The sequence below is a fragment of the Momordica charantia genome (assembly GCF_013281855.1).
Source record: "Momordica charantia cultivar OHB3-1 chromosome 7 unlocalized genomic scaffold, Mcharantia_2.0 BLBB01000007.1, whole genome shotgun sequence".
NCBI lineage: Eukaryota > Viridiplantae > Streptophyta > Magnoliopsida > Cucurbitales > Cucurbitaceae > Momordica > Momordica charantia.
In genome coordinates, this window is record NW_028275165.1 from 7,449,509 (window position 1) to 7,462,734 (window position 13,226).

The 13,226-nt window shown below is 37.3% G+C and overlaps 1 pseudogene; it reads left to right on the forward strand.

The window, feature by feature from the left end:
* The first annotated feature begins 5,502 nt into the window (after positions 1 to 5,502).
* On the forward strand, positions 5,503 to 10,438 carry LOC148210241 (uncharacterized; annotated as a pseudogene).
* The last annotated feature ends 2,788 nt before the right edge of the window (positions 10,439 to 13,226 follow it).

Here is a 13,226-nt window from a genome sequence, read left to right on the forward strand (position 1 = left end):
AACCCTGTTGGACATGGTTCGATCAATGAAGAGCTATGCTCAGTTGCCTAACTCGTTTCGGGGTTATGCAGTGGAGACTGCAGTTTATATTTTGAACATAGTTCCATCAAAGAGTGTTTCTGAAACAACCTTTGAGCTATGGAAGGGTCGTAAACCTAGTTTACGTTACTTTCGCATTTGGGGATGCCCGACACACGTGCTCATGACTAACCTGAAGAAACTGGAACCTCGTTCAAAAGTATGCCTATTCGTAGGTTACCCTAAAGAGACGAGAGGTGGTCTCTTCTTCGGATCATAAAGAAAACAGAGTGTTTCTATCGACAAATGCTACTTTCTTAGAAGAAGGCCATGTTCGAGATCATAAACCACGGAGTAAGGTAGTAATTAACGAGATTTCCGAAGAGGCTACAAACACGTCAACAAGAGTTGTTGATCAAACTGGCGCTACAACAAGAGTTGTTGATGAAGCCAGTACATCGCGTCAGTCACATCCACCTCAAGTGTTGAGGGTGCCTCGACGTAGTGGGAGGATTGTGTCACAACCTGATCGCTACGTGGGTTTAACTGAAACTCAAGTTGTCATACCTGATGACGATGTCGAGGATCCATTGACCTATAAGAAGGCAATGGAAGATACGGACAAGGACAAATGGGTTAAAGCAATGGACTTGGAAATGGAGTCGATGTACTTCAATTCCGTTTGGGAACTTGTAGATCAACCTAACGGAGTAAAACCCATAGGGTGCAAATGAATCTACAAGGGAAAACGAGATGCCGAAGGAAAGGTACAGACCTATAAGGCGAGACTTGTGGCAAAAGGCTACACACAAAGGGAAGGGGTAGACTATAAAGAAACCTTCTCCCCTATAGCTATGCTTAAGTCTATTAGAATACTTTTGTCCATTGCCACATGTTATGATTATGAGATATGGCAAATGGATGTCAAGACTGCTTTTCTCAATGGCAATCTTGAAGAAAGTATTTATATGTCTCAACCCAAAGGGTTCATAGAACAAGGTCAAGAGCAAAAGGTTTGCAAGCTTAAACAGTCCATATATAGACTAAAACAAGCATCTCGATCTTGGAACATAAGGTTTGATACTGCGATCAAATCTTATGGTTTTGACCAAAACGTTGATGAGCCTTGTGTATACAAGAAGATCGTCAACAACACTGTAGCCTTTTTAGTGTTGTATGTGGATGATATTCTACTCATTGGGAATGATGTAGGATACCTTACTGACATAAAGGAGTGGCTAGCGACTGAGTTCCAAATGAAGGATTTGGGAGAAGCTCAGTATGTTCTTGGCATCCAAATTCTAAGGGATCGCAAGAACAGAACGTTAGCTCTGTCGCTAGCAACTTATATCGACAAGATGCTTGCTCGATATTCGATGCAGAATTCCAAGAATGGTTTATTACCCTTCAGGCATGGAATTCATCTGTCTAAGGAACAGTGTCCTAAGACACCTCAAGAAGTTGAGGATATGAGACGTATACCCTATGCTTCAGTAGTGGGCAGCCTGATGTACGCTATGCTGTGCACTAAGCCTGACATTTGCTATGCGGTAGGGATAGTCAGTAGGTACCAATCCAACCCAGGATATGATCACTGGATTGCTGTTAAAGGAATCCTCAAGTATCTATGGAGAACGAGGGATTACAAGCTCGTGTATGGCTCTAAGGATTTGATCTTTACAGGATACACTGACCTGACTTCCAAACAGACAAGGATTCAAGGAAATCCACATCGGGGTCAGTATTTACTCTTAATGGAGGAGTGGTAGTTTGGCGAAGCATCAAACAAGGATGTATCGCAAACTCCACCATGGAGGCCGAATATGTTGCAGCTTGTGAAGCAGAAAAAGGGGCGGTTTGGCTTAGAAAGTTCTTGACAGATTTGGAAGTCGTTCCAAACATGAACTTGCCCATCACACTTTATTGTGATAACAGTGGTGCTGTGGCAAATTCTAAAGAACCTCGAAGCCATAAGAGAGGCATATTACGAAGGCATAGTGCTGATCTTTTTACGAAGGCACTCACGGCTAAAGTGTTTGAAGGCCATCTAGAAAGTCTAGGTTTACGAGATTTGTACAGTTAGTCTAGGGCAAGTGGGAGAAATGTAATTGGGTATAGTGTATGCCCTAGTTTATTGTATTTTCCCTTTTGCTTTATGATAATGTACACCCCACTCGAGTTTAGTTCAAGTGGGAGTTTGTTGGGTGGTTTGCCCTAAACTCGTAGTTTGTATTTTGTAAAAACAAATGTCTATTTAATAAAGTTTATTTAATAAATTTATTGTTGAATCATAGCTTTGCATTGTCCAAAATCCAATAAACTAAACATCAAAGGTTATTTATGATGTAATCGGGACAGTATATATACTGGGTATATAGTTGATATACGGGGTATATATTTGATATACCCCTGATATATGAATGGATAATGTCCCGTGAATAACCTAAAGGGTCAATAGTATATGGACAAGGCTGGGTACCTTATCCTGGCAACACTATGGATACAGCCCACTCTGTAAAGGTTACAGACGACTCGATCCAGGTCGTTCGTGTGGAGACATGCGAGTGGGAGTATCCTATACAATGAGTTTGTATAAGACCGGACCACGAAATAGGTAGTCTTTAGATGTAACATCGTTAACTAATAGGTTGCTATTTCTTAGAATGACCAGGCAACTCATTCTCAATCCTGAGTGAGTTATGGACTCCTACCCGTGAGGGCTCGTCCTTTGATGTGTATGGGTGAGAGTGGCCCGAGTCACCGACTCAACATTCCTACCATTTTGGGGACGAGACCGAGTGGGGAGCTGGGAACATAACTTCATAAGATGGAATTCACTCCTCCCCGACTTTAGGGGAGTAGATGAGTGTTCCCTTAAATGATGACTCCGGGACTTGAACAAGGGGCCTTACCCTCTCGTTGGCCGAGAGGGACTTCCGCTTATTGGTTGGACCATAACCGGGTTGCTCATTAGAGGAACAGTGGTGTTTAAGAAGTAAGATGTAACTTAGGGGTAAAACGGTAATTTGACCCAACCTAGTTACGAACACTCGTGAAGGATTGACTCCTCATTAATGGTCGTATATCCATGGAGACGAAAACATTCTACAGTGAGAAGAGTGCAACTGGGGGTCTTTAGTGGAATGACCCGTAGTTAACGAATCTAGATTAACTAGGTCAATGAGTTTGACTGATTAATCTTGCATCGTTGGAGCTTCGGATCTGTAGGTCCATTAGGTCCCCTTGCTAGCTCATAACGGGTAAAACGAGGATCAAGTTTTTGGAAGAATTTGAATTGTTCAAATTACTTAAGGGATTATATGTATATTAATACATTATAATATATAGTTAATTGTAAATTAAAACTATATATTATGAGAGATATTATTTGAATGAGATTCAAATAAAATTAATATGAATAAGAGTCATATTAAAATTATAGGTTAAAAATAATGTGCATAAGATGTACATTAAAACTATAGGTTATACGAGAGAAATGTTTTACAATATGATTCTAATTTTATAATAAATAATTAAGTGTTAATTATTTATGTATATATATTTATTAATTATTAATTGGATTAATAATTAATTATATTTATTAATTAATTAATTTGATTAATTAATTATATATATATTAATTATGATATATATATATATATTTATATATATATTATATATTATTATTTATTATTATTAATAATAATAATATTATTAAACTCCCCTTCAAAATTGCAGGAGAGTGGGAGGTTTTTTGACGTGAGGAGTTACCCCACGTCACCCTTCTTCTTCTTCTCCAAGTGTTGGAGAATCAGAAGAGAGATGGTACAGAACAAAAAAAAAAAAGAAAGCTGCCATCATTTTTCTCTAAAATTCTCTCAATCTCTCCCTCTCTTCGATCAAGGTGCTACCACAAGCACGATCCCGAGACAGAAGAGGATAGCGAGGAAGATCTGGTGGTGGTGTTCGAGGGGAACTCACTGAAGAAACGTTCTTCAAAGGTTTGAGTTTTACCCTGTATTTCCTTCTTTCAGTTTCAGTTTTGTATCCCGAAAATCAGCAACGAAGATCCGCTTCCGCTCCGGGATTCACATCCCTTCAAGGAACACTTCGGTGAGTTTAGTAGCGCGTTAGGAATTTGTATGTTTTAAATTGTGTTCTTTAACTCTTTATGTCTGTTGGATATGTTTATGGATTATACTGACAATTATACTCTTGGATTGTTTGTCAATTATACTCTTGCATTGTTTGTCAACTATACTCTTAGATTGTTGTGTTTATGAAAACATATTGAGCTTAGTGAGATTTGTTATATTGTGAAAGTATATTTGTATATTTTTTCGTGATAAGTATATTGTCTGACACTTTTTTATTTTTAAATTTAAATGACAAACAAAAACGAAAGGTTTCCTTCTGTTCCATTATATATTATATGTTACACAATCTATTTTTTTGATGGGTGGATTTAGAATTTATTATTTTCATCGGAAAAGTTAGTCACCACATGGTTTCGTAGTGTGTTTGATTGTCCATAGGTTTATGATAAAGTTAATGAAACCTTTTATCAAATTTCAACAGGATTGAACTTTAAAAGTACTTCAAACTTCATCGCAAATTACTTTTAAAATATAATTGGAAGATGGATAGAGATTGGATTAAGCTAAGAGATAGGTTTTCATGAGAGTATGTAGAAAGGGTTTTACAATTTATAGAGGTTGCCAAATTTTATGTTAACGAGTTGGGAAAAACGAGATGTCCGTGCAAAAAATGTCAAAATGTATTATTGCAACTATTGGATGTAGTGGAACAACATTTATTCATTAATGGGATATCTCCTACTTATTGTCAATGGATACATCATGGAGACCCTTTGAACTTAGATCGATATGCAAGTGACACACCATAGTCCCATGATCATTTAACTAGAGAGTGTAATATTACCTGAGAAGAAAATGAGGTGTTCGATATGCTAAACGAACTGAGAGGTCCAATGGTAGAAGATGATGAAAACGTAGAAGATTTTGCATATGAGATGCCGGCATAGGGTTTTGAAAGAGACAATTCAAATGAGTTTGAGGACTTGATGAACCCTGGTTGTACACAAGTTACCTCGTTGGAATTTTTTATCAAGTTGATGCATATCAAAGTGCTTAATAAGTGAAGTAATAAATCATTAGATATGTTACTCCAATTATTGAAGGTAGCATTTCCAACTGGGACGAACATACCTAGTTCATTCTATGAAGCAAAGAGGAAACTGCGTGGATTAGGATTAGGATACAATTCCATCCACGCTTGCAAGTAAGATTGTTTACTGTTTTGGAAAGAATTAGCCAACCTTGAAACATGTCCAGTATGTGGTGAGTCTCGGTACAAAAGCTGCTTTAGTAGTAACAGTAAAAAGATCCCCATAAGATCTTACGTCACATTCCATTGATACCGAGGTTGAAGCGGTTCTACGCATTAAAACATATCGCAGCTGAAATGAGGTGGCATAAGGAAAAGCGTGTTGAAACGGATGGTGTGCTACGACATCCAGCTGATGCCGCCGGATGGAAGCATTTGGATCGTGAATACCCTCAATTTGCATTAGATCCATGAAACATCAGATTGACATTAGCTTCAGATGGATTCAATCCATCAAGTAGCATGAACCATTCATATAGTATGTGGCCAGTTATACTTATTCCATATAATTTGCCACCTTGGAAGTGTATGAAAGAATCTTATTCTTTCATGTCTTTGCTTATACCCAGACCGAAGTTTCCTGGAAAAGAGATTAACGTATACTTGCAACCATTAATTGTAGAGCTAAATGAGCTGTGGACTAGTGGTATGCGCACCTATGATAGTTTCAGTGGAGAATATTTTAAAATGCATGCAACATTACTATGGACCATCAACGACTTTCCTTCATACGGTGATTTATCCGGATGGAGTACCAAAGGTTATCAAGCGTGCCTTACTTGTAAGGAAGAGACATCGTCGTTTAGAATACGTGGTAAAATATCCTTCATGGGACATCGCCGTTATCTTCTAGAAAAGCACAGTTGGCATAAGAGTAAACATCACGATGGGAAGGTTAAACGTAGGCCTCCTCCAACCTTAATGGATGAAAATGATATTCTTCACGAGGTAACCTATTTGAACTTCCCACCTTTTGGGAAGCACTCATCAAATCTTAAGAAAAACGAAAGCGAGACCTCAATTGGACGAAAAAGAGTATATTTTTTGATCTTCCATATTGGTCGAAGTTATTGATAAGGCATAAACTAGATGTGATGCACATTGAAAAAAATGTGTGTGACAGTTTAGTCGACACTTTGTTAAGCATTGATGGTAAATCTAAAGATACCTTAAACGCCCGTTTGGATCTACAAGATTTAAAAATCTGCAAAGAGTTACACTTACAGAAACAGGGAGATAAATTTTTTAAACCTCAAGCACATATACCTTTACATGAAGAGATCAGATAGAATTTTGTAAGTTTTTGAAGTAGGTAAAATTACCTGATGGATTTGTGTCGAATGTATCTCGATGTGTCAACGTTGAAGAAGGAAAAATATGGGGTTTCAAAACTCACGATTGTCATGTTTTACTACAACGGATCATTCCTATCGGTATTTGAGCATATGTACAAAAAGAAGTGAGTACATCTATTGTTGAACTATGTAAATTCTTTCGTGACTCATGCACGAAGACAATATACATAAGAGATTTAGAGCGTTTGGAAGCTGATGTTGTACTCATTCTTTGTAAATTTGAGAAAATATTCCGACCAGTATTTTTTGATGTAATGGTACATCTTGCTGTTCACTTGCCTTACGAAGCGAAAGTAGTGGGTCCGGTTAGTTACAGTTGGATGTATCCTATTCAGAGAACTTTGTGGACTTTGAAACAATACGTTAAAAAAAAAACTTGTCCAGAGGGTTCAATTGCAGAAGCCTTCATAATGAAAGAAGCACTCACTTTCTGCTCAATGTATTTAATGAGAATTGAAACTAGACATAATAGGGATGAACGTAACGATGATACAGACACTGTGAATAAAAATTATGGGGAGTTTGAAATATTTAGACAAAGCGCACAACCATTGGGGTCCCCAACCTTGCGGAGACTATCAAAGGATGAGAAAAGAACAGTACACTGGTATGTAATGAACAATTGTTCAGAGATAGAGGATTATCGCAGGTCTGTTTTTTCTCAATGATTACATCATTTGAGAATAGGTTGAGTTTAATAACGCTTCTCACTATCTTACTCTTAAAAATAGACAATATTTAAGAATACTACAGCAACAAGAAGTAAGCGCGTCCGACTTATACAAAAAGCACCAGCGTCAATTTCTCGATTGGTTTAAATCTCATGTAAGTGTAATTTTAGAGTTTCTACTTCATGACTTTACTTAAAGTGAGCTTTAATGATGAGTCATGTTAATTTAGAGAAACACTTACAGGTTTTGGAACTACGAGAGCGTGGAAATATATATGATGATCTCTACTCTTTAGCAATGGGACCGGCTTCCAACGCGCGTAGTTATAGTGGATGCATTGTGAATCGAATGCGTTTTCACGATATTGAGCACGACAAACGTCGAGTTACACAAAACAGTGGTGTAAGGGTACCAGGAGAAACTGGAGGAGATGACAATAATTTTTATGGTGTATTGACAGAGGTTTTAGACTTAGATTACTGTATTAGAAGACGTGTCATCACTTTTAAGTGTAAGTGGTTCGATATGAACTCAAAAAAAATACAGTAGTTGATTTAGGCTTTACGTCAATTAACACGTCTCGCAATTGGTACGCAGATGATCCGTTTATTCTTGCTAGTCAGGCTCAACAAGTTTTCTATGTGGACGACCCTAAATGAGGAAAAAATTGGAGAGTGGTATAGACAGTTCAAACTAAACATTTGTGGGACGTCCCAGAAGTAGATGACACTAAGAATGACGAAGTACAATCTTTTGAAGTAGAAGGTGGTATTGGAGTTGATGAAGCTATCACAAATCAGTCATATTATAGAGACGACGTTAATCCTACGATTGTGGACCGACAAGTCATTCAAGAACATGCAAATATAAGTACACCATCAATAACGGACGATGAGTTTATAAACGACGAGAACGTTGAAATATCTAATGCTAGCAGTTCAAGTCCTATTCAAACTTCTGTACCGAATGAGTTAGAAAGTGATTGAGTATGTAATGTTAGTTAGTTGTTACTTTTGTAATGTAAATGCGTGTAATATAGTTTACTACTTAACCTAACTTTGTAAGTTTGGTGATGTTTTGAGTCATATGTTGTCGTAGGTATGCCGGGAACCAGTCAACAATTGGCCGGTGATATATTCGATTATGCACAACGGGATGAAGAGTTTGGAGATGGACATGAAGAAGACGCCTACAGTTAGTATTTCATAACTATTTTGTGGTGTGTTAGTACTTCATAAATATTGACTTAACAAGATTATTTTCTACAGGTAGCACCGGTCGATCGGGTATACGGATGCATACTCGTTGTGTTGACTTAGACGAGGAGGTGACAAAAAATGGGAGAATCAAAATTGTTATTGACAAGAACCATGATAAGCTAGTATGTGCAAATGCTACACGGTTCTCGAATGCTATAGGCTCTATTGTTAGAGAAAATATTAGCCCGGTGGAGTACACGAAGTGGAAGTAGGTACCAGAGGACATGATAGGAAAAACAATCAAACGCGTAATTGTAAGCAATAATATTTTTACTCAATTCATTAAAATGATACAATATATATATGTCCATTAATTATAATGTTATCGTTTCAAAATTGGTTCGACGTGAACATCTCAGAGGCAAATATGAAGAAATTTGTTTATAAGAAGATTCAATTGACATTTAAGCAGTATCGGGTAGAATTGTATTCCTACTACAAAAAAAATGGAATTCTAGAGGTAGCTCGTGGGAAGCCACATCGATGAATTTAGAAGCTAGATGATTGGTACAAGTGCGATAAATGGGAAACTCCTGAATGGAAGGTATGCTCTCATTTTTCCTTATTACAACTTTAATTAACATGTTAGATTGTGTGTTGATCGCCAATTGTTTTTGTTCATAATTAAGGAAAAATTAGAGACAAACAAAAAGAGTAGATCAAAGGTCACTTACAATTATCGGGCCGGGTCTAAAACATTCGACTGTATGCAACAAGAGTGTTGGACAATACCGAAAATCGCTTAAGCCGGACTGAAGAATGTTTAGCCAAAAATCTACGAGAGTTCAATAACCTCAAAAACTTATTCGAAAGTTTCATGAGTCAATCCTCAGGCGTCTCATTCCCTATGTCTGAATAGGTATAAAGCATTTACTTAGGTTTTTGTAGCTTTTGAAACATATTAAACGTGTAATTTCAAGAATCTTTGGAACACGTGAACTTGGATGATATTTTGGTATTTGATATTTTGGTATTTGATCTTCAAATGAGGTCTCTCAAGTATGTCGGGATTGAAATCAACCTATTTTTTTAAAAAAATTAAATAAATATTGCCAACGTTTTTGGTAAAAACGTCGGTAAAATCCTTAATATACCGACGTTTTCAAAATGTTGGCAAAATAGTAGATCTGCCAACGTTTCTTTAAAACGTTGGTAGATCTGCCGACGTTTAGGAAACGTTGGTGGAAAGTCAGCTCTACCAACATTTTTTGAACGTTGGCAAAACTATTGTTCTGCCAACATTATTTAAAAAACGTCGGCAATGTGCTTTCCTAACGCACTTCTGGCGACGTTTTTGCCGACGAATATTTAACGTTGGGAGAAGCTACTCCCAACGTTTTTTTGGTCTTTTCCCAACGTTTTATAGCGTTGGAAAAAATTAAAATTCTTGTAGTGAAGGAGACCCTCAGCCAGTAAGGGACAGTGAGCCAACATAAATAATTTACCTACACTACCAGTGCAGACTGTTGAGTAACCAAGGTAAGAAAAGAAAACTACCAATGAGGAAGTCAACCTAGTGAATGCTAGGGCATCTAATACAGGATTATCATAGGCTTGATTACCCGATAAAAGAAAGCAGGCAGAGCATGATGATGATTCAGCAGAGTATAGACCAACACCAGCATATCCTGAGCGGTTGCAGAAGAAAGAACAAAATGTTCAGTTTAAGAAATTCTTAGATGTACTGAAGCAACTGCATGTGAACATACCCTTGGTGGAAGCTTTAGAGCAAATGCCAAATTATGTGACGTTCTTGAAAGAGATACTCACAAAGAAGATAAAGCTGGGAGAATATGAAACTATGGCAATGACCAAGGCCTGCAGCACTATCCTCACAAGCAAGATTCCAGCAAAGATGAAGGAACCTGAGAGTAGGAGAAGCAAGGCCCACCACTACCACCTTGCAGCTTACAGATCGATCAATCACACATACAGAGGGAAAAATTGAAGACGTTCTAGTACAAGTAAATAAATTTATTTTCCCTGCTGAATTTATTCTTTTGGATTCTGATGTAAATAAGGAGGTCCCTATCATATTTTGAAGACCATTCCTTGCGACTTGAATAGCATTGGTGGATGTCCACAAAGGGGAGCTTACAATGTGCGTTTAAGATCAGGAAGTAAAATTCTCAGTGTATGATTCAATGAAATTCGTTGCTGAATCAGAAGAATGCTAGTGCTTAAGATTCTTGATGAAGCATTAATGGAAGAATTAGAAGCAGAATCAATGCTATACCATTTGGGAGTTGTCGACTCTCGAATTGATGTTGATGATATAGAAGAAGGTTGAGGTTATCTACCTATAAAGTATGAACAGCAGTGAAAGGCCAGCTAAGCGCTTGAACGAGTCCTTAGACCTTACAAATCGTTAATACAAATTGTTGAGGCAATTTATAGAAGAACTTACTGGCGTTCTGCTGAACGCACGCACTAAGCGTGGTAACAATTATATAGATGCAAGCGCACACCTGTCAGAGTAATATAAAATGGATGGAGTATCCAAGTATCGATTCTCAAGGACTTCTAAATAATTTCCAAACTCTAAAGTTTTAAAGAATAGTGAATGTTAATATGACTGATTCTTGTAAAATGGGAAGTGGTCACAAATAATGGTTTTGGATTTGGGATTTGGACTTATAATGATAAAACCTAGCCCGAATTACTTCAAGTTAGCCAACAAAGAATCAAGGATATGCTAAGGACGATATGCATTTTACTTTAGGAACCAATGACTACGCTTTTCACTTGACTTATGTCTAAGCAAGTTCAAAGTCCTAAGATATTCCCTAATATGTCTATTATGTGAGATATCTTAGTTTTAGGATGGAAATAGTCGCAACCTCGGGTTAAGGTCCTATGTCTAGGCTACTTAAGCGGAACCCTTATGTCTAAGGCGCTCCTCTCCTCGGTTTAACCACTCAACAATGCAAATAAGCAACCTTTTCAGTATTGACTTGTTAAGACGTACAGTGGCCTTCTCTAAATCCTAACTTTTTGGGAAAACATGTTGAGCAATGAATGGAAAGCAAAAACACTACTTCTTAGCAACCCTTATTAGAAATAAAAGGCTAAATATCCATAACCGGGCTAGAGACGGGAATTTAGAAAGACATATTGAAGAAAATACAGCAAGTAAAATGGTTGAATGTGGAATGCATGTATGAAAAACAAAAGTTAACTAACGGAGAGTTTTTCTCGGGATTGAGAGCTTCGCCCTTCTCTTTCAAGCAAGGGGGAGTGTCACGTGCTCTTTCCTCCAAAAACACAACTCTCTTAACTAAAAATAAAGTAAAGGCAATGGGAAGATAAGCAAAGTGCTGGATTTTTATATATTTGAATAAGTAGAAAATAACTAAGTACAAATGGAAACAAAACAAAGCTCAATAAAGGAATGTAAAGTGCTCGAGATTTAAAAACCAAAAGCAACTAATGAAAGCAACTCAAATGTACTTAGAAAGCAATAAAGAAACAATAAAAATGATCAAGAGAAGGAAGCAAGGCTTGATGCATTTGGTGGAGAAGCTGCTGGAATTTATAGCTGTGCAGAATTGGTTAGGTAGGTCCTAAAACGATGGTGAATCACCCATTTCCAACTCTTTTGACTGACCAAATCGTGCTCAAACTGATAGTGGAATACTTCTTCTAAAGTATGCATCGGTTGGAATCACCAAAACGCATGGGAAGACGCGTTTCATTAAGGGCAAAGTTGGAAGAAAAACTGTTTTTCTGCAGGCTTCCCAGGCGTCTGTTTTTCTCTCAACAAGACTCTTTTTACTCTTTTACAACTTTTTTTTTTGTGTTTTTTTTTTCTTTTTCTTTTCAACACTTTCTTTTTGTAATAGCATTTGTTTTTCCAACTGACTCTTTTTCAAAAGAAAATAGCATGAGTTTTCAAATATAAATAACACTTTATCTTTCTGAAACAACGACTGACACAACGACTGTCCCCCCCAAACTTAAGAGAGACATTGTCCTCACTGGGAAAATACTTTTGCATCGGATGAAAAAGGCTTAACAGTAAAAAGGACAAGGACTTCCTATATAGCGGCAAAGAAAAAGCTTAAAGTTTGTAAAGATCAAAAAGACATAAAAGAAAATGAGTTTATCACATAAACAAAGGAAATAGCTCAAAACATAGTCAGGCATAGAACAGAAAACTCAACAATCTCTTATAATCATCATCGACATGAAATCACATGCACAGCACAGATGCTTCAAAATAGGCATGTGAAAAGCTAAACTAAGGTTAAGTGAAGGCATACTTTAAGTGATCAGAAGATAAACGATACTAATTTATACATGCTTCAACTCAGCTCGAAACATAATCAATACAAAAAACATGCGTAGTAAGGCTAGAATATGCAAACTACGTCATTAACCAAAAGAGTCATACACAAAAAAAAATAGCAAAGAAAGAACCTCCCCTTCATGAAGTCGGAGGTTGTGGACTAGGATCAGTGTCGGTACTGGAAGATGGATGACCAAGGATAGCAGCTAGCGCTGGAGGCCATGAAGGTAAAACCGCAAAATCCAATGAAGCCCTCAAGTTGTAGATATGTTGCACGACTTCTCGAACTTGAGAGTTTTCGAAATGCTGGAAAAACAGGGCAGGCGCCAGGCGCCTGCGTGATTTTTATTTTTCGCAAAGGGCAGGCGCCAGGCGCCTGCGTAATTCTTTTCAACGTTTTTTTTTCTTTCTTTCTTTCTTTTTGTTTTTCAACGTTTTCAAAAACATT